The following is a 27,444-nucleotide window of genomic DNA, read 5'->3' as shown; positions in this document are numbered from 1 at the left end:
TCATGGCCTTTGTACTTTATTCCTTCTACCCAGAATGTTCTTCACTCATATATCTCATGCCTTATTCTCTTACTTCATTCAAGTGTTTGCATTTTCAAATGTCAAGAGGTCTTCCCTGATCACCCTGTCTCAAAGAGACTGTATACCTCATTCTGTCAATCTTTAAGCTCTCAACCTTTTGTATTCATTACAATAATTTCTGTATTTCTATCTGACATTATATTTTATATATACTCCATTTCTTTGTCTCACCCATAAGAAAATGAGATCCAGGAGGGCAAGGGCATTCTCTGTTTTACAAAACCAATACAAACTAAGTTTTCAATAAATACCTGCTGAATGAGTGAATTCACACTTTTCATTATTTTGTATAGTAATAATCGTATCACTTTAGCTTTGCATACAAATGCCAAGATAAAGTTACTACTGTAATGACATAGAGTTCTAGTGGCAAGAATTATTTTTTTTAGAACTTTATACATGACTTGGTCCAGTATTTATAGAATCATTAAAAAATTGGAGTCATTTATGATTTAATTTTATTAATTTTAACAGGGGGGAAAATGCTAAAGGAACCATTCTCTAATTTAAGGCAGAGTTTTTTTTGGTTTCCTTCATTCTTCAACATTAATAGCAGGATGAGTAAGATGACAAATGATCTAAAGGAGGCATCAATTTTACTTCATTTCTTCCACCCCCCCCTTTTTTAAAAAAAGATTTCATTTCTCAGTAACCTTTAAACCCAACGTGGGGCTTGGACTCACAACCCCGAGATCAAGAGTCCCACACTCCACCAATTGAGCCACGCAGGCCCCTTTTTACTCCCTCACTTCTGATAAATTCTTTTACCTTCTTTGTTGACCCTTCTTCCCTTCCCTTCTTCACTATCATGATTTGTAGCTATAAGGGCTGATAATAAAAGACTAAATGAATAAAACTCAACTCTTAAGTAAACACCACCACAATAAACCAAGTTTACATGAAGGTTACCATGCTGTGATATGTAAACTTTTGGGGGGGGGGGTGGAAATTAGCTAATCCCATACAATAGAGAAGGGTTGACAAGTCTAAATTAAAGACAAGAATCAGTTCTTTGGTGGTTTCTATATACCCCAAACTTCACAGGCATGATCTTGTTTCCTCCTTTCAAAGTATAGTGTCATTATCTCCATTTTACAGATGAAGAAACCTGAGAGGCTAAATTACTTGCTCAAAATCACATCAACTGTTCAGTGGCGACTTGTGATTTTTAACCAAGTCTTTGAGTTTCCAAACATTTATTTCTTCCCACTGGACAAGCTGTTTTCACAATGTGGTCCAAGGACCACTGTGGATCAAGATCCTGTCAAAGGGTCCATGAGGTCCCTCACTTTTCTTCTATCTGTGTGTGGCCAAATTATCTTCTTAGATTTCAGCCAAAATCACAAGTCCAATGTAGCCAGTGGTACCACTGGCCTAGTGATAGACACAAAATCAATGTGGTAGAATTTAGAATTGAGAAATAACCTTGCACATTTATAGTCAAGAAAGGAGCCAAGACAATTTAACTGGGAAAGAACAGTGTTTTCAACAAATGGTGTGAAGATAAAAATGATATCCACAGATAAAATGAATTTGAACCCCCTATCTCACACCATAACCAAAAAATAACTCCAAATGGATCAAGGTCATCATCCATATCACAAAAAGTGTATCCTCCCCAAGTTGGTGGTCTATACTTTTACTTCTGACCTCCTCACACTGCTTTAAAACATTTAGTACTTTTGCATTAAAACATTTAGTACTTTCGCATTAAAAAGTGGAGGGTCATACAGTAACTACAGTGTTACTTAACAAGCACTTACATCACCTTCTTTCCCCAAGTGATTCCTCATTTGCTGGTTCTATATATCTTTACAAGATAAATTCTTTTATTTGTCTTACAGATATTCAATATGCTTAAAATGTAAGTATCTGGTTAAATAATGAATATATAGCCTCTTGACAAAATCCTTTTAGCAACTGGAAATGAACAATATAGATAACTAATGTCAGATTCTTTAATTTCTATGAAGACTTGGAAAGTGAAAGGGCAGCAAGCCTTTATAAAAGGATGATGAAGAAAGAACTGGCATTTAGGGAAAACAAGGCAAATATAATGAAAACGGAAACTGCATCTTGGAGATATTTGACTATCAGTATTTCTATTGTGCTCCAATGCATGTGAACATGACTTAGTAAAACCAACACAAATCAACAATATAAAATGTATGAATGGCATTTTGCAGAGGGTATTTGCTTAAAAATATACTTTTTTCAATATTATACAGGAACATATACATAAAGAATGGGTTTTTTTTGTGCTTGACTTTGTACTTTTTAAATAATAGTACATTCACAGGGAGTTGCAAAAAATAGTACAGAAAGCTCCCATGTACTCTTCAGTTTCCCTCGATGATAATGTTATATAAGTACAGTTCAACATCAAAACCAAAGATAGATATTGATATACAACCTTATTCAGATTTTGCCAGTTTTGCATGCACTCATTTGTTCTGTGTTTCTATGCAATTTTATCACATGTAGATTTAGGTAACCACCATACAATCAACATACAGAACTGTTCCATTACTTCAAAGATTCTTCATGCTACCCCTTTATAATCACAACCATTCTGCTCCCTCAAACCCCATCTCTTAATGCCTGGCAACCACTAATCTGTGCTCCATCTCTATAATCTGCCATTTTGAGTATGTAAATGGGACCACATGGTTGCTCTATTTTAAAACTTTTATTCATGGGGTGCCTGGGTGGCTTTGTCATTTGAACATGGGACTTTGGCTTAGGTCATGGTCTCATATTTGGTGAGTTTGAGACCCACGTTGGGTTCAAGGATGTCAGCGCAGAGCCCGCTTCTGATCCTCTCTGTCCCTGTCTCTCTCTGCTCCTCCCGTCTGTGCTCTTTCTCCAAAATAAAATTAATTATTAAAAACATTGTTTTATTCACTTGGTGTAATTACTTTAAGATCCACCTAGGTTGCTTTATCAATGTTTCTTTCTTTTTACTGCTGCGTAGTATTCTATGGTATGCACGTAGCAGTTTGTTTAACCATTCACTCAATGAAGGGCATTTGGGTTGGTTCCAGTAAAAAGATACTAACGTATTTTTAAACATAGCAATTCTGTAATGAGAAATTTCCCCAAAAGCACCTTAAAAATGAGGGCCTTTTGTTCATTTAAGTCATTGCTTTGCAAACATTTACAGTTTTTTCCCCACATTAAACCTTTTTTTTTTAACGTTTATTTATTATTGAGACAGAGAGAGACAGAGCATGAGCAGGGGAGGGGCAGAGAGAGAGGGAGACACAGAATCTGAAACAGGCTCCAGGCTCTGAGTGGTCAGCACAGAGCCTGACGCGGGGCTCGAACTCACGGACTGCGAGATCATGACCTGAGTTGAAGTTGGATGCCCAACCGACTGAGCCACCCAGGTGCCCCAAACCTTTTTTTTTTTTTTTTAAATTAAATTCCATAGCTTCTCTCTCTATTAAGAAACAAAGCATCAAGGTAAATCTACAGTTAAACCTCTAACTCAGACTATAAGGTGGTATCTTATACCAGTTATGGAATTTCTTTCACGCAGAAGACCTGTTAGTGAAGCTAATTATACAACTAGCCCACAAAATTAATTTTTATCTGTCATTGATCAAACTAAACCTGGGAGAAGTCAATTTATAGTACTTTAAACTCTAAGGCAAGGCAATATCAAATTATTGCCTTTCAAGAAGAAAGGTCAAGAATAAAAACAAATAGCAGCGCCTGAGTGGCTCAGTCAGTCAAGTGTTCAACTCTTGGTTTCGGTTCAGGTCATGATTTCATGGTTTGTGAGATGAAGCCCCTCGAGGGCTCCAGGCCGACAGGGAGACTGCTTGGGTTTCTCTCCCCTTCTCCCTGCCCCTCCCCCACTCATGCTCCCTTGTGTGAGCGTGCATGCTCTCTCTCTCAAAATAAACTTAACAAAAAAAATAGAATAAAAACAAATGTAATGTAATTTATTTTGCATACTTAATTTCTTTTGTAGAGAAAGTACTTTCAGGGAGCTGTAGATGAAAACACTAGTCAAGTAGGGTATAAAAACAATAATTTAAACATAAGCTTTAATACTTATGAAATAAGGCACAAAAACTTCATGATTTGCTTAGAGAAGTGAGCTTACAAAAGAAATCTTTAAGAAGGCAAACAAACAGAAAAGTTCATAAAGTATAGGCTTTCAAAACTCATGGGAATAAAAAATTAATAGGCATGTGTAGAGACTAAGATGTAAGTATAGGCAAAATATTCAAGGATAAAATCTGGGAAAAAAACAAACTGTTGGAAAATAAGGTAAAGAACTAGCTTTCAGTTAGGATTGAACAACTCATCTCTTATTTCAACCATCACCCAACAACTAATTGAATTGAATTATGCTTCCATTCTTACATCTTATCAGGTATAAACAAATTTGCTTAATTATATAACATATACTTATTTGAGAAGCAAAGTTAACTTAATAAAGTTTGTTTGATTTTATGATTTGATTCTTCGCACGTCTGTATTACTAGTAAACATGAGATTTCACAAGGATTAAATGCAAGATTATTTTACTTTGGAAAAAATAACTATTATACTGAGAAAAACTGACATGCTCCTTTATCTATCCCAGTTTAGTTCAGTTACAAATAATAACTTATCATCATTGTATACGTGTGTGAATACAGAGTACTGATTCTGTGGTTTGGAACTACAATAGCCATTTGAAAAGTTCATTGCCTTTTGTAACCACACCTTTTAGACACAGGAACTGTCAAAGAGTATTTGCAATAGATCATCAAGTGTTAACAGTGAAATTTTCTAATTCAAATAGCAATGATACATTACAAACTCATCAACTCATTATTGTAACATTTTCAAGAATGGAGAAAATAAAAGTATTATCAACTCTTAGCTCTTCTCTATTTCTGAAGAATTAAAACTTAACATTAACTCAAATGGGTATAATTGGGTATTCTAAAGTGCCAGTACCAGAAAATCTTTTATTAGTTGGCAAGGCATGGAAGTGCATTTCTTCTGCACAATTTAAGGAAAAGTTTTTTCAATTTTGTAAAATATTCTGCTGCTGCCATAAGACTCCCCAAAGGAGCATCCAATCATACTGTGTTCGTTCACTATTCAGCATAAGGTATGGCTGCCTTGAACTCTGGCCAGGCATTAGTGTCCGAAGACTTCATAATACAACTTTTCATGCTAAACTCAAATCTGTCTACAGGTACAAACTGCAAAGACACTAGTATGTATGAAGACCAATACATTTTCAAAAGTGCCTGAAAAGCTAAAGAACAATGTGTCTGGTATATTATTTCACAGAAAAGAAAAACCCAAGTATGGATAAATATTGAGAATTAAAAACAACAACAAAACTGTAGTCCGCCTGTGACTGAATGAATTCAAATGACTTACTTAATCTTAACTCTGCAAGAGTTGCTTGTCAGCAGCCTGATAGCACACTGAATATGGATATCAGGTATATAAACCAGACCTTGAAACATGTATCAACTAACTAAAATTTAAAAGATACTAGGAGAATTTATCACTACAACAATTTACCACATACTTTCTCCCCAAAATAATTCACTTGAAATATATTCCACAAACATGTGGATTTTAACGCATAAGTAAAAACCTTCTATAAAATAAACAACTCTTCGGTATCTGGTAACCAATTTCCCACATACCTTTTAATTTAAAAACGGCTAGCTGCAAACTTTACCAATTTAAGCCCCTACATAAATGAAAACTCCCATAGTGCTCCTCTGCCTCACAGAGCAAGTTTTCAGGCTGCAACATCTTGTGCGTGTAAATAACAAACTCATTCTTTTAAGCATGAAAATATGTTAATATTTAATAATACATACTATGTGTTAAACACAATCAATGGTAGGGCCTTTATATACTCATCTCTAATCCTGGCAACTCCAAGAGTTAAGTGCTATCATCCCAATTATATAGATGAGGAGATTGAACTGAAACTCACAAAAGGATCCCACACTAATCAGAGAATGCACAAGCCTCCCATATTTTCATCAGTTCTTTCTGTACATGAAGTATATGAAACCCGAAAGCATCAATTCTATAATTTATCAATTAACCAACAAGTTTTAGAAAAGACTAAGTTAAGCAATGGGTACTTTGTGGGGGAACGGAGGGAACTTACCTTTCAGGGTTACGTGTTCTCATATATATATATATATATTTTTTTTTTTTTTAGCATATCCTGAATCTATGGATCTATGTAATTCTGTATGCAAGCGATTTAGTTATGGAACAGGTAAGATCATTAAGCCAGCAGGGTGTCCCTAGACCCAAAAGACATGGTCTGTCGAAACTCTGATCATTCTTCAGAACCAAGTTTACTCAGAAGTGTGCCTAAAATGTTATCCTTGACACAGGCAGGTCTGCTACAAATTACAGAATCCATTATTTAAGGACATATTCACCCAAGCAAAAAACAACAACAACAACAACAACAACAAAACCACCCAACAACAACAAAAAAGGTGTGAAAAGATGAGCACCTAATCAGTATGTGAGGAAGAAACATTTGCTCTCAAAAATAGTGCAATATACCAAATTTTATTACAATGTGTTCAATTACTCCAGTTACACTGGTATTCAACCATATTAAACATTACATAGACCTTACTCTTTCCAATATTACAAACAGGTTAGCTTCTAGTTAGACTTTAACCACCTTTTCATTACTCAAAAAGTTTTTGTTATCAATGACATCTAAGCCAAAAGCAAATGGTTTCTTCAGAATTACAACTAGGTAAACTAAAACCATGGAGGTTTAAATCTACATGCACATATTTCCTGGAAAATCTTACCAGAAAAATCATCTGCTGTTTACTAAGACTACTTGAGCAAGCACCTCTTCACCTTTTACTTAACTTTCTTGCTATCCCAGGACAATTACACACGGGACAAGACAGCCACAACAATTTGTTCCCACATAAAAGCAAGCTCAAAAAGCAGAGGCACTCTCCTCTGCACCTAGTAACAAAAAAAGAGAACAAAAAACTTCAAAAACACAGGTTTGAGCCTTGGGCTCAACCATAATGTGTGTAAATCCGACCCCCGGGGTCCGTGGCACTGACAGTCATTCAACTTTCTTTTCAATATTCCCATTGTGCTTTTTCTGGTGCCACAGGCAAGATGTGCCTACATTTTTCACCAACTGGTCGGAACGCCTGATTTTCTTTCTAAAAATTCTCCCAGTGCGAGGCCGGGGGCCGAGGCGTGGTGTGGGCCGGGGAGCCGGAGGCACCGGCGCCAGTCACCCGAGAGAGCAGAACCACGCACGGCACCCGCTCCTGACAGGCCTGCTGTGGCTGGTTCCTGAGTCCCTGGGGCTGCAAGGGCAGCAAGCAGCAGCCATGGCAGGGACTCAGGAACCTTTCCCCTGCCTCCTCCGCTAGGCCTCGAGGGGTTTGCTTTTCACATGGCCCCCGGGTGGGGGCGGTGGGCACAAGGTAGTGGATGCAGCTGCAGCCGCAGCGGCGGGCCAGGCGAGCCGAGCTCCCTCGGAACCCGACCTCCCGGCGGGCTGGCAGCAGCAGCACCTCGGCGGGGCCCTAGCTGGAAAAGCGATGGCTCGGCGGGGAAGGCCACCTTCTCACACACATCTCTCCCCTGCCTGCCTCCTTCTCCGTTAGAGCTACCGGTTGGCGGGCGGGGGAGGGGAGCGAGGCGCGTTATTCCCGGGGAGCTGGAGGGGGGAGGGGAGGGCATCTCTTACCCGCGTTACTGAGGAGGAGGAGGAGGAGGAGGAGGAGGCGGTTGGAGCGCGGCGCGGCGGGGCGACGGCGGGGCTGGGTGGGTGCAAGTAAGAGTCTTACGAAAGGGAATTAACCCCATCACCAGCCCGGACACCGGCTCCAGCGGCAGCCGCGGCTGGCAGAATCCCGCCCCTTCCCACCACGCACTAGCCCCGCCTCTTCGTTCTCTTTGAGGAGCAGCCGACAAATCATAGGTTATACATCCTCCGAGTGACATGAGGATCATCCAATCAGGCCTGAAAAAACTGCCTTCTCTCCACCCCTTTATCTCCTCCCGGGCCGCGGGAGAGCCGTGCCAAGTCTTCCTCCACCCTCAAGGGAAAAAGAACCAATCAGTGGTAAGTAACCGCCCTTGAAGGACGCAAAGGACAACCAATGGTAAAACTAAGAGGACAGCCATTTTGCCCACTTGTAAAAAAAGCCACCTTTTCCCACGAGTTGGGAGGCTGAGGTGGAGGAGTTCTGGGAGTTTTACTGACCTGAAGATATTGGAAGGACAACCGTATTTCTTCAAGGAATATTTATAGAGCTTTATAGGAATAAATAAACATTATCATCCTCCATGTGGAGGGAAGTGAGGAAAACTGTTTAAGGGCTTGGCTCCTCCCTTTAGCGGTAACGGGTTTTAAGTTGAACACCTGGTTTCTCCAGCTTCAGTGGGAGAAGGCGGGGTTACTGCTGTGTTCGGTCTGCAGTCGACTACACTTCCCAATGCGCTTTGCCCCCACCTCTGTCCTCTCCTACTTTTACTTCTCCTGGGGCCTGACGGGAATTGTAGTTCCTGGGAGGTACGAATGGCATCTTGTTGGCCAATGAGAGGGAATAAAATGTAAAAGATTTGGAGTTTGGGGCGGGGAACCAGTTTCAAGTCTGTGGCGAATCCTTTTCGCCACCCTAACAGAAGAGGGAAGGCAGAAAACGGTAGTCAGAGAAGAGTTTTCTCAGAATACCGTAGGGCTTTTAGATTCCTAGTATTTTAACTTTCTTACTTTCAGTTTGGCCCTTTGAAGTCACTTCCGCTTTGGGGCGGACGCGAGCCAAACCTGTGGCGGGAGTTGGAGATTCTGCAGCGAATACACCAGGTGTGGCTTTCGGAGTGGCGTGGCGGGCAAGTCGGTAGCTTTGCTAGGGAGATAGGAAGTTGAACGACATGTAATTGTATTTTAGGAAAGAGTGGGTAATATGGGATGGCGGTAGTTCCGAGGTTCATAATGCCATAATGCTCCCCTAATCTTCAATCCCAGAGTCCCAATTTGCTTATCTTTTGATTGCTCACTATTAGATTGCACACATGTGTTTGTGGAGGGTGCCTCTAAGGTTTTTAGCCGCTTTGCATGCATGAAGCATGGCTTCAGGTCTTCCTTTTGACTGACGACGGGCTCAGAAGTTCTGAGCTAACAACTCCCACTTTTACAAACACACTTCTAAACGCTGGTTGGAAGGAGATAACTACAGAAGGGCACAGGATTGATACTCAAAAATGGTCAATTACATTCTTTTTTTTTTTTTTTGAGTTAAGCATCAGTGTTGTGGGTCCAACAGAGCATGATCTCTTGTTTTTTTGGTTTAGTTTAATCTTAATTTGAGTTAACACACAGTATTACTTTCAGGTGCATAATATAGAGCTCTTGTTTTTTAATGCAGTTGAGATTTTCAGTATAGGCTTCTATAGATGCTCAGTTTCGTTTTTTCGTTTTGTGATGAGTTTTTCCAGTATAAATCAAGTTAAGAACTAGTAATTATGGCCATTTTATTGGGTGTTTCCTTAGCCAGGAATGATATTAAGTGCTTTAAGTTTTTCCTGCAGGTATTGTTATATGACGTTTATATTTGAAGAAATTGGTGTTGAATGACATTCTTTAAGACTTTAAGGCCTTGATCAGTTAACTTTGGAGCTGAGATTTGTATCCAAGTCTGTCTCATTCCTGATCTCTTAATCACTAATCCTGTTTCTCAAGTACTTATTGATTCCCCAAGATGTGCTGTAGACACATAGGGGGTGAGAAATGTAGAATTCCATTCTAGAATTCTGAAACCAGTGGTGGCAATCACTTCTTTTTTTTCAAGTATCCTTTGTTAAGTACGTAATATGTGCTCATTGTATTTAAAAAGACAGGCAAATATTGAAAAGAAGGTCATCTCTGATACTATTATCCAGAGATACCACCGTAAAATTTTGGTGACTATCTTTACATATCTCTCTATTGTAAGTGCAGACATTTGCTTGCATGTTCTCACAGTACCTTGCTTTCTTGTAAACTTTTTTTTTTAGTTCAACAGTAGGCTGTGGATGACTAGATATATATTAATATTATCATTTTTATTGCTATCTAGTATTAAATTGTGTGTCTCTAACATAACCAAGTCCTACCTGATGGATATTTACATTATTTTTTATTAACTTTGATTGTGGTAAAAAACCTAAAACTTATCACCTTAACTGTTTTTAAGTAGTGTTAAGTATATGCACCTTGTTATTTAATAGATACCTGGAACTTTTTCATCTTGCAAAACTGAAACTGTACTTTTTGTACCAACAACTCCCTTTTCCTCCTCCCACAGCCCTTGGCACTCACCATTCTACTTTGTTTCTAAGCATTTGGCTACTTTAGATACCTCTTAAAAGTGAAATCACACAGTATTTGTCCTTTGCCTTATTTGACTTATACATCGCGTCCTCAAGGTTCATCCATGTTGTAGCATAGGACAGGATTTCCTTTTTCGTGGTCGAATAATATTCCCATATGTATGTATATACTGCATTTTGTTTATCCATTCATCTGCCAATAAACATTTAGGTTGCTTCTGCCTTTGGACATGGGTGTGCACATATCTCTTCAAGATACTGTTTTCATTTCTTTTGGATATATGCCCAGAAGTGGGATTGCTGGGTCAATTATTAACTTTTAAAAGGAATCCTGTTGTGAGCAACATCTTTATATGCTTGCCTGATTATCCTGTAAATCTAACTTTTTAGAAGTAGGTTATTTAACCACAAATACTCCATAATTCCTAAATTGCTCTTCAGAAATGTGCCCATTCTCTTTCTTACTGTGTTTGAAAGCACCCAGTTGCCATCTTGTAGTCTATCCCATCTGATTTCAAAAAGTGGTTCTTCATTGCTTTGTTTGTAATTGAATTCAGTTGATATTGAGCATCTTTTATTGTTCGTTGTTTAATCTCATGAATAGCCTGTTGTTATCATAGTCTCTTAATAGTTTTTTTGTTTGTTTGTTTTGAGAGAGAGAGAGAGAGAGAGAGAGTACCCGTGAGCAGGGGAGAGGGCAGAGAGAGAGAGAATATTCCAGTCAAATGCTCTACCCGAGAGAGAGAATATTCCAAGCAGGCTCCATGCTGTCAGTGCAGAGCCCAATGTGGGGCTTGAACCTACGAACCCTGAGATTGTGACCTGAACTGAAACCAAGAGTTGGACATTTAACCAATTGAGCCACCCAGGCACCCTTAGTCTCTTAATTTTAAAGAAATTACTACTTAGGTTTTTAACTCTTTGTCATATATTTTGCAAACCCTTGACTCCCATTTTTAGATTTGTCTTTTTAACTTCTAATGCTGTTTTTCCATGACATAGTTTTAATTATTTTACTCTTGAAAAATATCTTTTTTCCATTATAGTTTCTAGTTTGTGATGCATAGGAAAGCATTTGTGATGCTTAGAAATTAGATAATAAAAAATAATATTTATACATAATTTAAAATTTGTTCTTACATTTAATTTTACAATTTATATATACTTGATTTTGTTTGGACCCTGTTCGTTTTCATTGTTCTGTCTTTGACCTGTACCATACCCATTATCTTAATTTCTGTAACTTTAGAATATGTTTTGTTATTAAGTAGGTAAAGTGTGCTTCTATTCTTCTTCTTTAGATATATTCTTGCTATTCTCACATTTTCTGTTTTTTTTTAATGTTTATTTATTTTGAGAGAGAGAGAGAGAGAGAGAGAGAGAGAGAGAGAGAGAGAGAACCCAAGCAGGCTCTGTGCTGTCAGCATAGAGCCTGACGTGGGGCTCGAACTTAAAACCTGTGAGATCATGACCTGAGACAAAATCAAGAGTCAGTTGCTTAACTGACTGAACCACCCAGGTGCCCCTGTTTATTTTTTTTTTAAGATAGATTTTGGTATCATTTTGTCAAATTTAAAGTCCATCTCTGCAATTTTATATTTGAGTAAAATACATGTGTGATATTCATATAGATACGGACTGCTACTTAAAGACAAATATTTCATTTTATATTAATACAGAAATTTTGATAGATACAATCAAGGCTTAATGGGGCTCTCAGTGCTTTGTCAGAACATGTTTTTATTACAGATTTGGGTATAAAAGCTTACAGTTTGAAAGCATGTCCAATTTTTAAAAAATATATAATTAAGCTTATTTATTTTGAGAGAGACAAGTGGGGGAGGGGCAGAGAGAGAGGGAGACAGTATCTGAAGCAGACTCTGCACTGACAGCAGAGAGCCTGGTGTGGGGCTGGAACTCATGAACTGTGAGATCATGACCTGAGCTGAAGTCGAATGTTTTACTGACTGTGCCACCCAGGTGCCCCTATAATCACTTTTTTTTTTTTAAGAGGCTTGCATTTTATAGGTGGTTTCCAGTAGAATCTGATGACTTCTGTATGGTAATTACAACATCCCACTGTACCTCATAGCCTTTTCCAAGTCCTTCGAATTCAACATGTGCCCTAAACCTGTTCTTCTCATTGTCCTCTCATTTGTTTATTTAGTCAAGAAATATCTATTGAACATCTGATAAGAGAAGTGCTGGTTAATAGTCAAGAGGATGGGCTCCAGGCTCCCTTGGTTTGATTCTGGGTTTGGCCAGGTACTTGTTGGATGACCTTGTGCAGATTAGTTGACAATCTGTGCCTTAATTTTTTTTTTTTAATCTATAAAATTGAGATAATACAATACCTACACCACAGATTATTGTGAGGTTTAAATGACTTAATAAATGTAAAGTATATAAAATAGTGCCTGGCTTATAGTAAATATGTGTTAGTTTTATAAATATTGTTGTTTATTGACCTGGCTGATACTAGAGTGCTGAAGTAAAATGATAAATAAGACAGTTTATAGTTCTTGACTTTATGAAGGCATTTCAGTAAGAGGGAAAGACAAAATTCAAGTAAATAGATAAAAAGAGTTGCTAATTATAGCAAGTGCTTTAAGGAAACCAACTGATATTAAGGAAAATGTGGGAGAGTCCATTTGGGAGCTAGTGCAGTATTCCAGTGGAGCAGTGATAGTTTGGGATGGCATTGCAACTGGAAAGAATTGAATGCATTTGAGATATGCCTTAGGAATAATTAATTATAAATGGATTTAATTTGGTGACTAAAGGAGAGGGAGAAATCAAGAGTGAACCCAAGTTGCTGATTTGAGTTAACTTGCACGGTTGTACTACTACTGAGAGATTAGGTAGGGAACACACAAGTTTGGCGGAGAAATACGACTTTGGTTTTGGACAGTTAGGTTAGAAATGTCTATCAGATGTCCAAAATGTCAGGTAAGTAATTAAATACAGGAGTCTGAAGCCAAGAAATTATAAATTTTATTACCTGGGCTATTTGTGGTAGGCTTGCTTCTAAAGGTTTTCCCTGCCCCCACATCTAGTCTTCCAAATTTGACAAGGTAATCTTTGTAAACTAATTGCCTGATTAAACTCTAGGAAAGGCCCTCAGTTTCTTACAGAATAAAATCCAGACTTTTTTTTAGCATGGCATTTGAGAACCTCCCTGATCTGGCCTGTTATTATTTCTTTGCCACTTTTCCCAATCATCTTTTTTTTTTTGATTTTTTTTTTTTAAACGTTTATTTATTTTTGAGACAGAGAGAGACAGAGCATGAACGGGGGAGGGTCAGAGAGAGGGAGACACAGAATCTGAAACAGGCTCCAGGCTCTGAGCTGTCAGCACAGAGCCTGACGCGGGGCTCGAACTCACGGACCGTGAGATCATGACCTGAGCCGAAGTCAGCCGCTTAACCAACTGAGCCACCCAGGCGTCCCCCAATCATCTTATTTTTTAGCTACACGTATGTAGCCAAATTGCTGTAGTTCTTGGAACCATTTCCACTGATAATTTTTGCCTAGGATGAATTTTTGAAATTTAGTTACCTACTTTAACTGAATTTGATATTAAATTGAACAGAAGGTTTGATTGATACTCTGTATGAGGCAGAATTTTCTGTATGTAGGCATCCTTTCTATCTTAGAACTTTCTCAGGTGTTCTAATACCCTAATATCCTAACAGGGAGCCCTAATCTGTATTCATTAAACAACTCCCCTCTAATCTTAATCACTCTGCAAACTATGTCCCCAGTGTCCCTACTGTGACTTGAATTTGGCTTACTGTCTTTCTTCTTTGAGTGACTTCTATCTTTATTTATTTATTTAATTGTTTAAAATTTTTTAATGTTTATTTATTTTTGAGAGAGAGAGAGAGAGAGAGAGAGACAGGTCTTGAGCAGGGGAAGGGGCAGATAGAGGGAGACACAGAATCTGAAGCAGGCTCCAGGCTCAGCTGTCAGCTTAGAACCTGATGCAGGGCTCGAACCCACGAACCACGAGATCATTACCTGAGCTGAAGTCGGAAGCTTAACTGACTGAGCCACCCACGCACCACAGGGTGACTTCTATGTTTAAATCTATAGCCCAACTGATACAACATGCTAGTTTCTAGTTCCTGGAATGCTGTGTCTTCTGTGAATTTTATTTCCACACTAGTTCAGCCATGCACTCCTACAGACCCACTTTATACTTTCTCATCTCTAGGAACTATTCAACCTCTTAGTCTCTCTAATCATGGCCCCGCTTCCTTTGAAACTTTAATAGAATAAATGATGAGTGCTTAGTTCCAGGTACTGACTGCTCAAGGTGCACGGAATACACCAGGAAACAAAACAGACAAGAATCTCTGTCGTTATGGAGCTTATAACCTAGTGTAGAAAGACGGACAATAAGCAAAAACTTTAGCAGGTAACTAAATCATACAGTGTTTTACAAGATGATAAGTGCTGTCAAGAAAGAAAATGTAAGGTACAGAAAAGATAATAGGGAGTTGTAATTCTTGTTTGTTTCTTGTTTTTAAAAATTTAAACTTGTATTCTGAAATAATGTAAGACATACTAAAAGTCACAAGAATAGTGCCAAGACCCAGAATCACATATTGTTAACATTTTGCCACAATTATAAAATTCCTTCTTTCTTTTTTCTTTTTTTTTTTAATGTTTATTTATTTTTGAGACAGAGAGAGACAGAGCATGAACGGGGGAGGGTCAGAGAGAGAGGGAGACACAGAATCCGGAGCAGGCTCCAGGCTCCAAGCTGTCAGCACAGAGCCCGACGCGGGGCTCGAACTCACGGACCGTGAGATCATGACCTGAGCAGAAGCCAGACGCTTAACCGACTGAGCCACCCAGGCGCCCCTAAAATTCCTTCTTTCAAAAATATGTAACACTTCTTGAATTTGCGTGTCGTCCTTGTGCAGATGCAGAGGCCATGCTAATCTTCTCTGTATCATTCCAATTTTAGTATATGTGCTGCTGAAGCTAGCATGAAAGTTGAAATTTTACATAAGGTAGGCAAGTCAAGTTTACATTGAAAAATTGACATTTCAGAAAAGACCCTTGAAGGAATCAAGAAAAGTAGCCATGTATGTAATTGATGGAGCGTGGTATAAGCAGATGGACCAGCTAGTGCAGAGTCCAAAGCAGAAACATGTAAAGATATCACTGTGACAGAGAAGAGAAAGTAAGGTGGAATGGTAATAGGAGTAGGAGCATATCGTAGAAGGGCTATTTCTTCATTAATAGAACTTTTATCTGAGTAAAACTGGGAACCACTGAGCAATTCTGAGGAATGTTATGATCAGACTTAATTTTTCAAAGTATCTTACTGCTCCATTGCGAGGAGAATGTAGGGGAGGAGGTGGAAGTTGGGATATCAGATTCTTGCAGGAATTCAGGCTAGAAATAAAGTGGCTCAGATCACGTGAGCAGATTTGGAGGTGGTAGGAAATGAATGGTGGGATTCTGGGTATATTTTGAATCTAGCAGGGGTTGTTGATGGATTGATTGGATATGCAGGATGAGACACTGAGAGGAGTCAAGGAATTGGTATGAACAAATGGAAAGATTGGATGGGGAAGATGGAGGATGGAATAGGGTTTGAGAAAAAGATCTAGAGTTCAGCTTTAGTAGTGTTAAGTTTGAGATACCCATTAGACTTGCTATGTAGAGATGTTTGGTTAGGTAACAGGAGTCTGAAGTTCAGGAGAGGTCTGATCTCCGTGTATAAATGTGGGAGTCAGGTACACCTGGGTGGCTCAATTCGTTAAACTTCTGGCTTCAACTCAGATCATGATCTTGAAGTTCGGGAGTTACAGCCCCGGATTCTGCTCTGCTGACAGCTCAGAGCCTTGAGCCTGCTTCAGATTTTGTTTCCCTCTCTCTCTCTGCCCCTCCCCCGCCTGCAGTCTGTCTCTCTCTGTCTCTCTCTCCAAAATAAATAAACATTAAAAAATATATGTATCAATGTGGGAGTCATTGGAATAGAGGTAATATTTAAAACTGATATACTAATGGTATCTCTAAACGATAGAGCAAGCATTACTAAGAAATGAGCCCTGGTACTTTCAAACCTTATATGGGCAGGGAAAGGAGAAAGAACCAGTACGATTTAGGCTGAGCAAGAGTGAAAACTGAGATAAGATAGAAACCATGAGGTGTGGTATTCTAGAGTCTAAGTGAAAAACATGATTTAATGAGGAGGGAATGATTTATGGGTAGGTCCAGTAAGATGAAGTCTGAGAATTCCTACCTGCTCTCTTCCTTTTGTTTCCAAATCAGGGCCTTTGGGTGTGTTTCTTGTGTGGTTATTGTGTATTCTTTATGTCTCAGCTTTGATGTATGTATCTTTTAGAAAGCCTTCCAAACCTCCTGAGTTTTTGTTATATGCTCCCTTAACACCTCGTACTTTCCCTATAGTACTTCTTCAAAACTACAGCTATTTATTACTGTGTATCCAGAACCTTGTGCAGTGTCTGCTCCATGTAAACATCCAAATATATTTTTGTTGAATGCATGAAGGAATGAAATTCAGGAATAAAATTTATTAGATGATTACTTATTTTTTAACTGTAATTGTTTTGACAGTTTAAAATATATATTTTCACTGTGGTTTAGTTCTGAAGCTGAGGAGGTACACTCCTGTGTTGAAAAGAAAGCAACGACCCAGATACGTTTTACCTCTGTCACAAGCTACATGATCTTGGAGTTTTATCTTTATGGACCTCATTATCCAAAACTTTGAGATCCATTGGTATGTGTTAAGCCAGAGTGTTTCCCCCATTTTTTAAAGTTAAACTTTGTATTTTGAAATCATTGTAAATTTGTTTACTGTTGTGAGAAATAATGCAAAAAGATCCTGCATATGCTTACTCAGTTTTCCTCAATGGTAGCAGCTTACAAAACTACAGTATGTATCACAACCAGGCTATTGCCATATCAAGAAAAAGAACAATTGCATCCCACAGGGATACCTCATGTTGCCTTATAGCATCCATCACTTTCCACCTTCACCCCTGGCAACTACTAATCTGTTCTCTATTTTTATAATTTTGACGTTGCAGTAATGTTATAGAAATGGAATCAACAACTGTGTAACCTTTGAAGTTTGGCTTTTTTTTTTTTTTTTTTTTTTTTACCTCAGCATAATTCTATGGAGATTCATCCAGATTGTTGTGTATATCAGTTGCACCTCTTTATTGCTGAGTAGTGTTCCATGATTTGGATGTACCACAGTTTGACCATTCACCCACTGAAGTATGTCTGAGTTCTTATTAGTTTTTGGCTGTTGTGAATAAAACTATAAATATTCATGAATAGTGTTTTTTTAAATTTTTTAATTTTTTTTAGACAGAAGTTTTGATTTCTCTAGGATAAATGCCCAGGAGTACCATTGCTGAGTCAGATGGCAGTTGGATATTTAGTTATTTAAGAAATTGTCAAAATGTTTTTCCCAGTGATTGTATACCCCATCTTTCTAAAAGCATACATGAAGATAGGATTTGGAGTTCTTTTTGGTTTATTTGTTTGGTTTCTGGTTGTGTTTTATTTATTTATTTTTAATGTTTATTTATTTTGAGAGAGAGAGAGAAAGACAATCCTAAGCAGACTCCGAACCATCATTGCAGAGCCCAACACGTGGCTCGATCTCATGAACCATAAGAACATGACCTGGGCCAAAATCAGGAATTGGACACTTAACCGACTGAGCCACCCAAAATCCCCATGATTTTTTAATGTGTGTAAATTCTTTGGATGAAGATTTACTTCTGTTTAGGCTTTGTAGCCATACAAGCTTGCATTTGAATCCTGGCTTTCTTATCCAATGTCATAGTTTCCTCATTAGTGAAGAAGAATATAGTACTTGTCATATAGTTTTCAGGATTAAATTAGCCAGTATATGTTCCACTTCTTGACGCAAAGAAGACACTTATGTGATAGGCATCCCCAAAAAACATCAGTTCGTCCCCCACCTTTGGAACTAATAACTGGGCCTGTTTTTGCTGATGTTCATGTTGTTTCAGTGACCTGTCATATCATCTCAAAAGAGTTTATATTATAATCAGTTCCAATCTATTAACAGGGTTATCACTTCTTTATGTGTTGTTTCATTTTACTAAAAAATCTCTTACAGTTTTTCTGCTCACAGGTCTTACACTTAGTTTTATTAGATTCGTTTCTAAAATGTGTAGTTTTTGATACTCTTGAGAATGGTATCAGTTTAAAATTTTATTTTCTTTTTGCCTGTGTAGAGGAAAATGACTGTGTATATTGATTATGTATTCATCAACCTTACTAAATTTGCTTACAAATCTAATTATGTATAAATTATTTTAATTCTATGCACATAATCTTGTTCTGTCATCTGTTAGATTTTTATTTTTTATTTAATATATATTTTTAATGTTTTTTATTTTTAAGAGAGAGAGAGAGAGAGAGAGAGACAGAGTGCAAGTGGGGGAGGGCAGAGAGAGAGAGGAAGGCACAGAATACAAAGTAGGCTTCAGGCTCTAAGCTGTCAGCACAGAGCCCCATGCAGGGCTTGAACTCATGAACTGCGAGATCATGACCTCCAAAGTCAGACGCTTAACCAACTGAGCCACCCAGGCTCCCCACTAGGTTGCCTTTTTGTTTTGTGGATGATTTCCTTCCCTGTGCAAAAGCTTTTGATTTTGGTGTAGTCCCAATAGTTTATTTTTGCTTTTTTTCCCGTTGCCTGAGGAGATGTATCTAGAAAAATGTTACAAAGGCCAAAGTCAAATTACTGCCTCTAGGAGGCATAAACTCCTCTGGGGGTTTTATGGTTTCATGTCTCACATTTAGGTCTTTAATCCATTTTGAGGTTTTTGATTGTTTTTTTGGATGATGTGAGAAAGGGTTTCATTTTTTTGCATGTAGCTGTCCAGAATTCCCAGCACCATTCCTTGAAGAGACTGTTTTTTCCTTATTGTATATTCTTCCCTCCTTTGTCATAGATTAGTTGACGAGGTAAGCATGGGTTTATTTCTGGGCTCTCTATTATGTTGTGTTGATCTGTGGGTCTGTCTTTCTGCCAGTGCCACACTGTTTTGATTTCTATAGCTTTGTAGTATATCTTGAAATATATGACCATGATACCTCCAACTTTGTTCTTTCTTAAGATTGCTTTGGTTGTTCAGGGTCTTTTGTGGGTCCATACAATTTTTAGGATTATTTGTTGGAATTCTGTGAAAAATGCTATTGGTATTTTCATAGGGATTGCATTGCATCTGTAGACTGCTTTGGGCAGGGGGTACATTTTAACAGTATTCTTCCAGTGCATAATTGTGGAATATCTTCCCGTTTGTTTCTGTCATCTTCAGTTTCTTCATCAATATTTTATAGTTTTCAGAGTAAGTCTTTCACCTCTGTGTTAAGTTTATTTCTAGGTATTCTTTTTGCTGCAGCTATAAATGAATTTATTTTCTCTTTTTGCTACTTTGTTATTAGTATATAGAAATGCAGCTGGTGTATGTTTACTAATTTTGTATCCTTCAACTTTACTGATTTCATGTATTACTTTTAGTAGTTTTATGTCAAATCTTTAGAGTTTTCTGTGTATAGTATCACAGCATCTGCAAAAAGTCAAAACTACTATATTAGCAATTTGGATACCTTTTATTTCTTTTTCTTGTCTGATTGCTATGGCTAGGATTTCCAATACTGGGTTGATTAAAAGTGGCAAGAGTGGACATTCTTGTCTTGTTCCTGGTCTTAGAGGAAAAGCGCTTAGTGTTTCACCATTCAGTATGGTATCAGCTCTGGGTTTTTCATAAATAGCATTTATTATGTTTAGGTGTGTTCCCTATAAACCTAGTTTGAGAGGTTTTTTTCAAAATATATCACGAACAGATGTTGAATTTTGCCAAATCCTTTTTTTGCATCTGCTGAGATGATCATATGATTTTTATCCTTAATTTTGTTGCTTGTGGCATATCATGTTGATTGATTTTCTAATATTGAGCCATTGTGTCCTTGGAATAAATCCTACTTGATCATGGTGAATGATCTTTTTAATGTATTGTTGAATATAGTTTGATGATATTTTCTTGAAGATTTTTAATGTATTGTTGAATGTAGTTTGCTGATATTTTCTTGAAGATCCTATGTTCAGAGATGTTGGCCTGTAGGTTTCTTTTTTTGGTAGTTTCTTTGGTATCAGAGTAATCCTGGCCTAACAGAATGTAAGTTTTTTTTCCCTCTTCTATTTTTTGGACTAGTTTGAGGATAATAGGTATTTACATTTTTTTAAATTATTTTTTAAAAGTTTATTTTGAGAAAGACAGCACACAAGAGGGGCAGCGAGACAGGGAGAGAGAGAGAGAATCCCAAGTAGGCTCCTCACTGCCAGCTCAATGTCTGACATAGGGCTCAAACTCACAAACTGTGAGATCATGACCTGAGCTGAAACCAAGAGTTGGACGCTCAACCAATTGAGTCACCAAGGTGCTCCAACAATAGGTATTAATTCTTCTTTAAATGTTTGGTCGAATTTGCCTGTGAAGCCATTTGGTGCTAGACTTTGGTTTGTCAGGAGTTTTTTGATTACTGATTTAATTTTATTTTTTTTTTTTATTTTAACTAATTTATTTTTAGCACTTATGTATTTTATTTATTGAGAGACAGAATGCAAGCAGGGGAGAGACAGAGAGAGGGAGACACAGAATCTGTGGCAGAATCCAGGCTCTGAGCTGTCAGCACAAAGCCTGATGCAGGGCTCAAACCCACAAACTGTGAGATCATGACTGAAGTCAGATGCCTAACTGACTGAGCCACCCAGGTGCCTCACCAATTTAATTTTCTTATTAGTAATTAGTCTGTTCAGATTTTTCTGTTTCTTCCTGATTCAGTTTTGGAAGATTGTGTTTCTAGGAGTTTATCCATTTCTTGTAGGCTGTCCCCTTTGTTGGCATATAATTTTTTGTCGTATTGTCTTACAATTCTTTATGGTTCTGTGGTGTTGAATGTTACTTCTCTTTCATTTCTAATTTTATTTTTCTCCTGTTTGAGTTTTGTTTTTGTTTTTTGAGGAGTCTGGCTAAAAGTTTTATCAATTTTGTTAATCTTTCCTACAAGCCAGCTCCTTGTTTCATTGATCTTTCCTATTCTTTTTGTTTTGCTTTGCTTTTAGTCTCTATTTCATTTATTTCTTTTTTTTTTAAATTTTTTTTTCTACGTTTATTTATTTTTGGGACAGAGAGAGACAGAGCATGAACAGGGGAGGGGCAGAGAGAGAGGGAGACACAGAATCGGAAACAGGCTCCAGGCTCTGAGCCATCAGCCCAGAGCCTGACGCGGGGCTCGAACTCAGGGACCGCGAGATCGTGACCTGGCTGAAGTCGGACGCTTAACTGACTGCGCCACCCAGGCGCCCCTATTTCATTTATTTCTGTCCTGATCTTTATTATTTTCTTTCTTCTGCTGTGGGCTTTGTTCTTCTTTTTCTAGTTCCTTTAGTTGTAAAGTTAGATTGCTTAGTTAAGATTTATCTTGATTCTTGAGATAGGTCTGTATCACTAAAACTTTTCCTCTTTTTCATTTTCATTTGTTTCCATGTGTTTTTCTAAAGTTTATTTTATTTTTATTATTTTTGATATAGAGTGAACTGGGGAGAGGGGCAGAGAGTTAGAGAATCTTAAGCAGGCTCCACACAGTGCCCAACGCAGGGCTCCATCCATGACCCTGGGGTCATGACCTGAGCTGAAATCAATAGTTCGATGCTCAACTGATGTGCCACCCAGGCGCCCCTTCATGTGTTTTTCAGTTTCCTCTTTGATTTCTTTGTTGACCCGTTGGCATGTCTTAGCTTCCACATATTTGTGTTTTTTCCAGTTTTTTCTTGTGATTGATTTCTAGTTTCATAACATTGTGGTCATAAAAGATGCATGATATGATTTCAGTCTTCTGAAATTTATTGAGCCTTACTTTGTGGCCTAAGATGTGATCTATCCTGGAGAATGCTCCTTGTAAAGAATGTGTATTTTGCTGTCTTGTGACCAGATGTTCTATATATACGTTAGGTCCTTCTTGTCTAATGTGTCATTCAAAGGTGGTGTTTCCTGGGTGCCTGGGTGGCTCAGTCGGTTAAGTGTCCAACTTTGGCTCAGTTCATGATCTCACAATTCGTGGGTTCGAGCCCTGCATTGGGCTCTTTGCTGATAGCTCGGAGCCTGGAGCCTGCTTCAGATTTTGTGTCTCTCTCTGCCCCTATCCTGCTTGTGTTCTGTGTCTCTTTCTCTCTCTCAAAAATAAATAAACCTTAAAAAAAAATTAGAAAAAAGGTGGTGTTTTCTTTATGGGTTCTGCCTGGATGAATATCCTTTGATATAACTGAGGTGTTAAAGTCTCCTACTATTATTGTATTACTGCAATTTCTCCCTTTGTCTCTATTAACATTTGGGTTACGTGTTTTGGTGATTCACCATTGGGTACATAGATATTTACAATTGTTATATCCCCTTGTTGAATTATCTTCTTTATCGTTATGTAGTGTCTTTGTCTTTCATTACATTGTTAGTTTTAAACTCTGTTTTGTCTGATCTAGGTATTGCTACCTTGGCTTTTTTCTCCCTTCCATTTTCATGGAATATCTTTTTCCTTCCTTTAGTTTTCAGTTTTTGTGTCTTTTTAAGTCTGAAAGGAGTCTCTTGTAGGCAATATGTAGATGTGTGTGTGTGTGTGTGTGTGTAACTTTTTCTGTTCCCCATATCTTTTTGATTGGATCATTTAGTCCATTCACATTTAAAGTTAATTATTGATAGATGTGTGTCTTGCCATTTTGTTAATTGTGTCTAGTTGTTTTTGTTAGTCTTTTTTTTTTTTTCTTTTGCTTTCTTTTCTAGTTATTAATTACTTTCTGTAGTATTATGCTTGGCTTTCTTTTTATTGTTTGTGTATTATAGGTGTTGTGTTTCTGGTTACCATGAGGTTCATATATGGTGTCCTAATTATATATCAGGCTGTATTAAGTTGATGGTCACTTAAGTTTGAACACATTGGAAGTTCTGAAAGAACTTTTTTTACTCACGCCTTCCATACTTTATTTATATGATGTCATTTATTACCTATTTTTATTTGTGATTTTCGTACTTCTAATTATGAGCCTCTCTTTTCCACTTAAAGAATTCCCTTTAAGATTTCTTGTAAGGCTGCTTTAGTGGTAATACCCTTCTTTAACATTTGTTATTCTGGGAACTCTATCTTTCCATCAATTCTGAATGAAAATTATGACAGGTAGCCTATTTTTGTTTTTTTTTTCCTTTCAGCACTTTGAATGTATCATACCACTCATTTCTGACCCACAGAGGTTCTGCTGAGAAATCGGCTGACGGCCTTATGGTGTTTCCCCTATATGTAACTTTTTACTTCTTTCTTACTGGTTTAAAAATGTTTTCTTTATCTTTAACCTTTGGCATATTAATTATTATGTGTTATGGTGTGCACCTTCTTGGGCCATCTTTTTTGGAATTCTCTATGCTTCATGAACCTGGATGTCTGTTCTTCCATAGGCTAGGGAATTTTTCATCTATTCTTTTTTAAATAAGTTCTATGCCTTTTTCTCTCTTTTCCTTCTAGTACCTGTATAATGTGAATGTTCGTTTGGTCTTGTATAAGAGATCCCCTAACCTATCCTTATTTATTAAAATTATTATTATTATATTTTTTGTTTAGCACAGGTTCTTTCATTACACAGATCACAAATCTGTTCTACATCTTCTAATGTATTGTTGATTCCCTCTAGTGTAATTTCCATTTCACTTACTGTATTTCTCAACTCTGATTATTCTTTTATATTTTCTGTTTGTCAAAATTCTCACTAAGTTTTTCCATTCTTCTTTTCTGTCCAACAAGCATTTTTATGATCGTTACTTGAATCCTTTATCAAGCATATTGCTTATCTGTTTCGTTTAGTTCTTTTTCTGAGGTTTTGTTTTGTTCTTTCATTTGAAGGATGTTCCTCTGTCTCCTCATTTTCTTTACTTGTTTCTATGAATTAGGTGGAACAGCTGATTCTCCTAAATTTTAAGCAATGGTCTTGTATATAATCATCCCCTGTGTAGACTGTGTGTGCCTAGTGACTTTGGTTGGATGGCTGGAGCTGTGTCTGGGGTGGGGCTGGGATGTCTGGGGCACTCTGTATTGGGGCCGACATGATATGATGGCCTCAGCTGAAGTGGGCATATGTCGGGGTGGTCTCAGGACTCTTTGTCTCAAGGCACCCTGGCAGGACAGCTAAAGGTGAAGTGTATGTTAGCCAGAGTGTCCTGGGACTCTGTGTAGAGGATGCCTTGGTAGGAGAGCTAAAGCTGAAGTGGATGTGGGTCAGTACAGTCCCTGGGTTCTCTGCACAGAGGGCACTCCGGCAGGATAGCTGAAGCTGAAGTGGGTGGAAACCACCACAGTGTCCCAGGACTTGCTGCATAGAGTGCACCCCGCTGGGGCAGCCAGAGCTAAGGCAGGGTCCAGGCCACGGTGTCCCATTGTGCTGCATGCAGGGGTACCCTGGCATGATAGCTGTAGCTGACGTGCACACAGGCTGGGGCATTTCCCAGGGGTCTCCACATAGGAGGGAGGTGGTTGAAGCTGGAGTGGATGCAAATCAGGATGTCTCGGGATGCTCAGCACCGAGGATTCCCAGGTAGGGTTGACAGGAGCTGAGGCTTGTAGAGGCTAGAGTGTCCTGGTGTGCTCATGCAGGGGCTGCCCTGGCAAGGTGGCTGGAACCTTGGCAGGGTGGGGACAGTGGTTTCCTGAGGTGTTCCACTAGTACCTTTGGCAGGTGTTTAAAACTGATATGGGCATGGGCTGGGGATTCCTGGGACACTATGGAGGGGGGCACCTTGGATGGGTGGCTGGAGCCTTAAGTAGGTGTGAGTCAGGAGGTCTTAGAGCACTGTGCCCTGGGGTGTCCTAGCAAGCTTCCTGGAGCCAAAGTGGTGCAGGCCTGGAATGCTCTGGGTTGCTTTATGCGTGTATCACCTTGGCAGTATGGATGGAGTTGTAAACAAGTGGTGACATGGATTGTTCTTGTGTATGCTGCTCTGAGGCTCTTTTGGTGGGATGGCTGGGGCTGGTGTGGGCTAGGGGCCCATAGCTCACTGAAGGAATAGGCCACCTAAGGTGCCCACACCCTACTCCCATCCGCACCATCAGGGTGGAAACTGAATGTAAACTGATGCTGTCCAACCTCTCCAACCTGGAGAGTTCCAGCAGCTCCCTTGCTGTTTGATGGAGTTCTGTGGCTGGATATTTTATATACTAGCTTCTCTTTCAAACCCTGATATTTTCTTCTGTGACCCAGGGCATCCCAGGCTGGTATGGGCCAGGGGCGCGGTGCTTGCTGATGTGGTAGGCCGGCTCTGGCACCTGAACCCTGCTCCTATTGCACTCTCAAGGTGGAGGATGTGCATAAATGTTGGGCTTGCCAGACTCTCCCCCTTGAAGGTAGTTGCAGTAGCTCACCGCCATTCAGCAGGATTCTGTTGGGCTGGTTCCTGTATATTCTAGTTGCCCTTTTAAACCATGGCTTTTTTTTTTTTCCTCCATGCCCCAGGGTAGATGAATCTGCTCGAGGTCAGTCCATCCCTTATGCAGTTGGCAGCATCAGAGGTGGGGTTTCCTTTGTTAGCATGTCTTCATCTCTATTACCTTTCTCTAAGTGGCTTATCTTTTGTTTTGTAGAAGTTGTTCGGCCAGCCCTCAGTTCTTCTTCAGGAGGAATTATTCTGTACATAGGCATAGAATTGGTGTGTTCATGGAGAAGGTGAGTTTAGGTTTTTCCCATGTTGCTGTCTTGGACTGGAACCAAATTTTGATTTTTTTTATTTCTCCTTTCCCTTTCTTTTTAAAATTCAAGTGAGGTGATTTGCACTGTTAAATAAAATTGGCAATAATAGATATATTTGTGTCTTTTCTGATCTTGCAGGGAAAGGTTTCAACATTTTACCTTAAGTCTGATGTTTGCTGAAGGTTTTTGGTAAAAACTTGTATCATATGAAGTAAGTTCTCCTATTTTTCCTATGTTAGGTGGCTTTTGTTCTAAATGAATTTTGAATTTTATCAGATGCTTTTTTCCCTACTGTTGAGATGACTGTGCAACTTCTTTGTAATTTTTGAGAATTACAGTGATTGAGCTTTTTTCACAGTGCATTTTTTAACAGCTTAATTGAGATATAATTCTCATACCATAAAATTCACTCGTTTTGCAATTCTGTGAGTTTTGATATACTCATAGAGTTTGGGAACCATCATCACAATCTAATTTTAGAACAGTTTCATCACTCTAAAAAGAAACCCAGTGCTTATTAGCGGTTGCTCTCTGTTCTCTGCCACCATACTCTTCCCACCCACTGTCCAGACACTAGACTTAGGCAGCTACTCATTTACTTTCTATCTGAAGGTATTTGCCTACTCTGGACCTTGACTTCTGTCCCTGAGTTGAATATTTTCAGGGTTCATTCATGTTATAGCATGTATCAGGATTTCATTGATTTTATTGTCAATGATTTCATTGACTTTATACTCCATTGTATGGATATACTACACTTTCTTTATCATGTCATCAGTTTATGGACATTTTGTTTGTTTCTCTTTTTAACTACTATGAATAATTCTATGAACATTTTTATGCAAGTTTTTGTGTGCTTGTATGTTTTACATTTGTTTTGGGTGTATACCTAGAAGTAAAATTTCCAGGTCTTATCTTTTTTCTTTTTTTGCCATCCTAATGAGTGTGAAGCATCTCATTTTGGTTTTGATTTGCAGTTTCCTTACTACTAATGATGTTGAACATTTTTTTGTGTGTGCTTATTGGCCATTTATATACATTATTTGGAGAAATGTCTATTCAGATATTTGCCCATTTTTAGATAGGGTTATCTTCCTTATATATTCTGGGTATCCATTTTTGTCAGATATAATTTGAAAATATTTTCTACCCTTCTTTGTGTTGTCTTCACTTCCTTGATGGTGTTATTT

At 38.4% G+C, this 27,444-nt stretch overlaps 2 protein-coding genes and 1 pseudogene across 17 annotated transcripts in view; 1 reads left to right on the top strand and 2 right to left on the bottom strand.

Moving 5' to 3' along the window:
• R3HDM1 (R3H domain containing 1) overlaps window positions 1-7,972 on the bottom strand; it is a 203,008-nt gene extending 195,036 nt beyond the window's left edge. For 10 of the 12 annotated variants that reach the window (XM_027055875.2, XM_053214950.1, XM_053214952.1 and 7 more), the window contains exon 1: window positions 7,814-7,968. The gene's annotated coding sequence lies outside the window, so the exon portion shown is untranslated. Of the gene's footprint in view, window positions 1-7,813 lie in introns of all 12 variants that reach the window. The other 2 variants (XM_053214946.1, XM_053214958.1) reach the window with 2 other exon arrangements.
• Window positions 7,973-7,986: 14 nt separating this feature from the next.
• The window catches only part of ZRANB3 (zinc finger RANBP2-type containing 3), a 306,588-nt gene continuing 287,130 nt past the window's right edge, over window positions 7,987-27,444 (top strand). The window contains exons 1-2 of one of the 5 annotated variants that reach the window (XM_027055892.2): window positions 8,489-8,935; window positions 26,149-26,230. The gene's annotated coding sequence lies outside the window, so the exon portion shown is untranslated. Of the gene's footprint in view, window positions 8,192-8,329; window positions 8,936-26,148; window positions 26,231-27,444 lie in introns of those variants that run through there. The other 4 variants (XM_053214960.1, XM_027055893.2, XM_027055891.2 and 1 more) reach the window with 4 other exon arrangements.
• LOC113598320 (uncharacterized) lies at window positions 15,327-15,439 on the bottom strand (annotated as a pseudogene).

Source organism: Acinonyx jubatus, chromosome C1 (assembly GCF_027475565.1).
Source record: "Acinonyx jubatus isolate Ajub_Pintada_27869175 chromosome C1, VMU_Ajub_asm_v1.0, whole genome shotgun sequence".
In the NCBI taxonomy this organism is placed as follows: domain Eukaryota; kingdom Metazoa; phylum Chordata; class Mammalia; order Carnivora; family Felidae; genus Acinonyx; species Acinonyx jubatus.
This window is presented reverse-complemented; position numbering and strand designations above follow the sequence as displayed.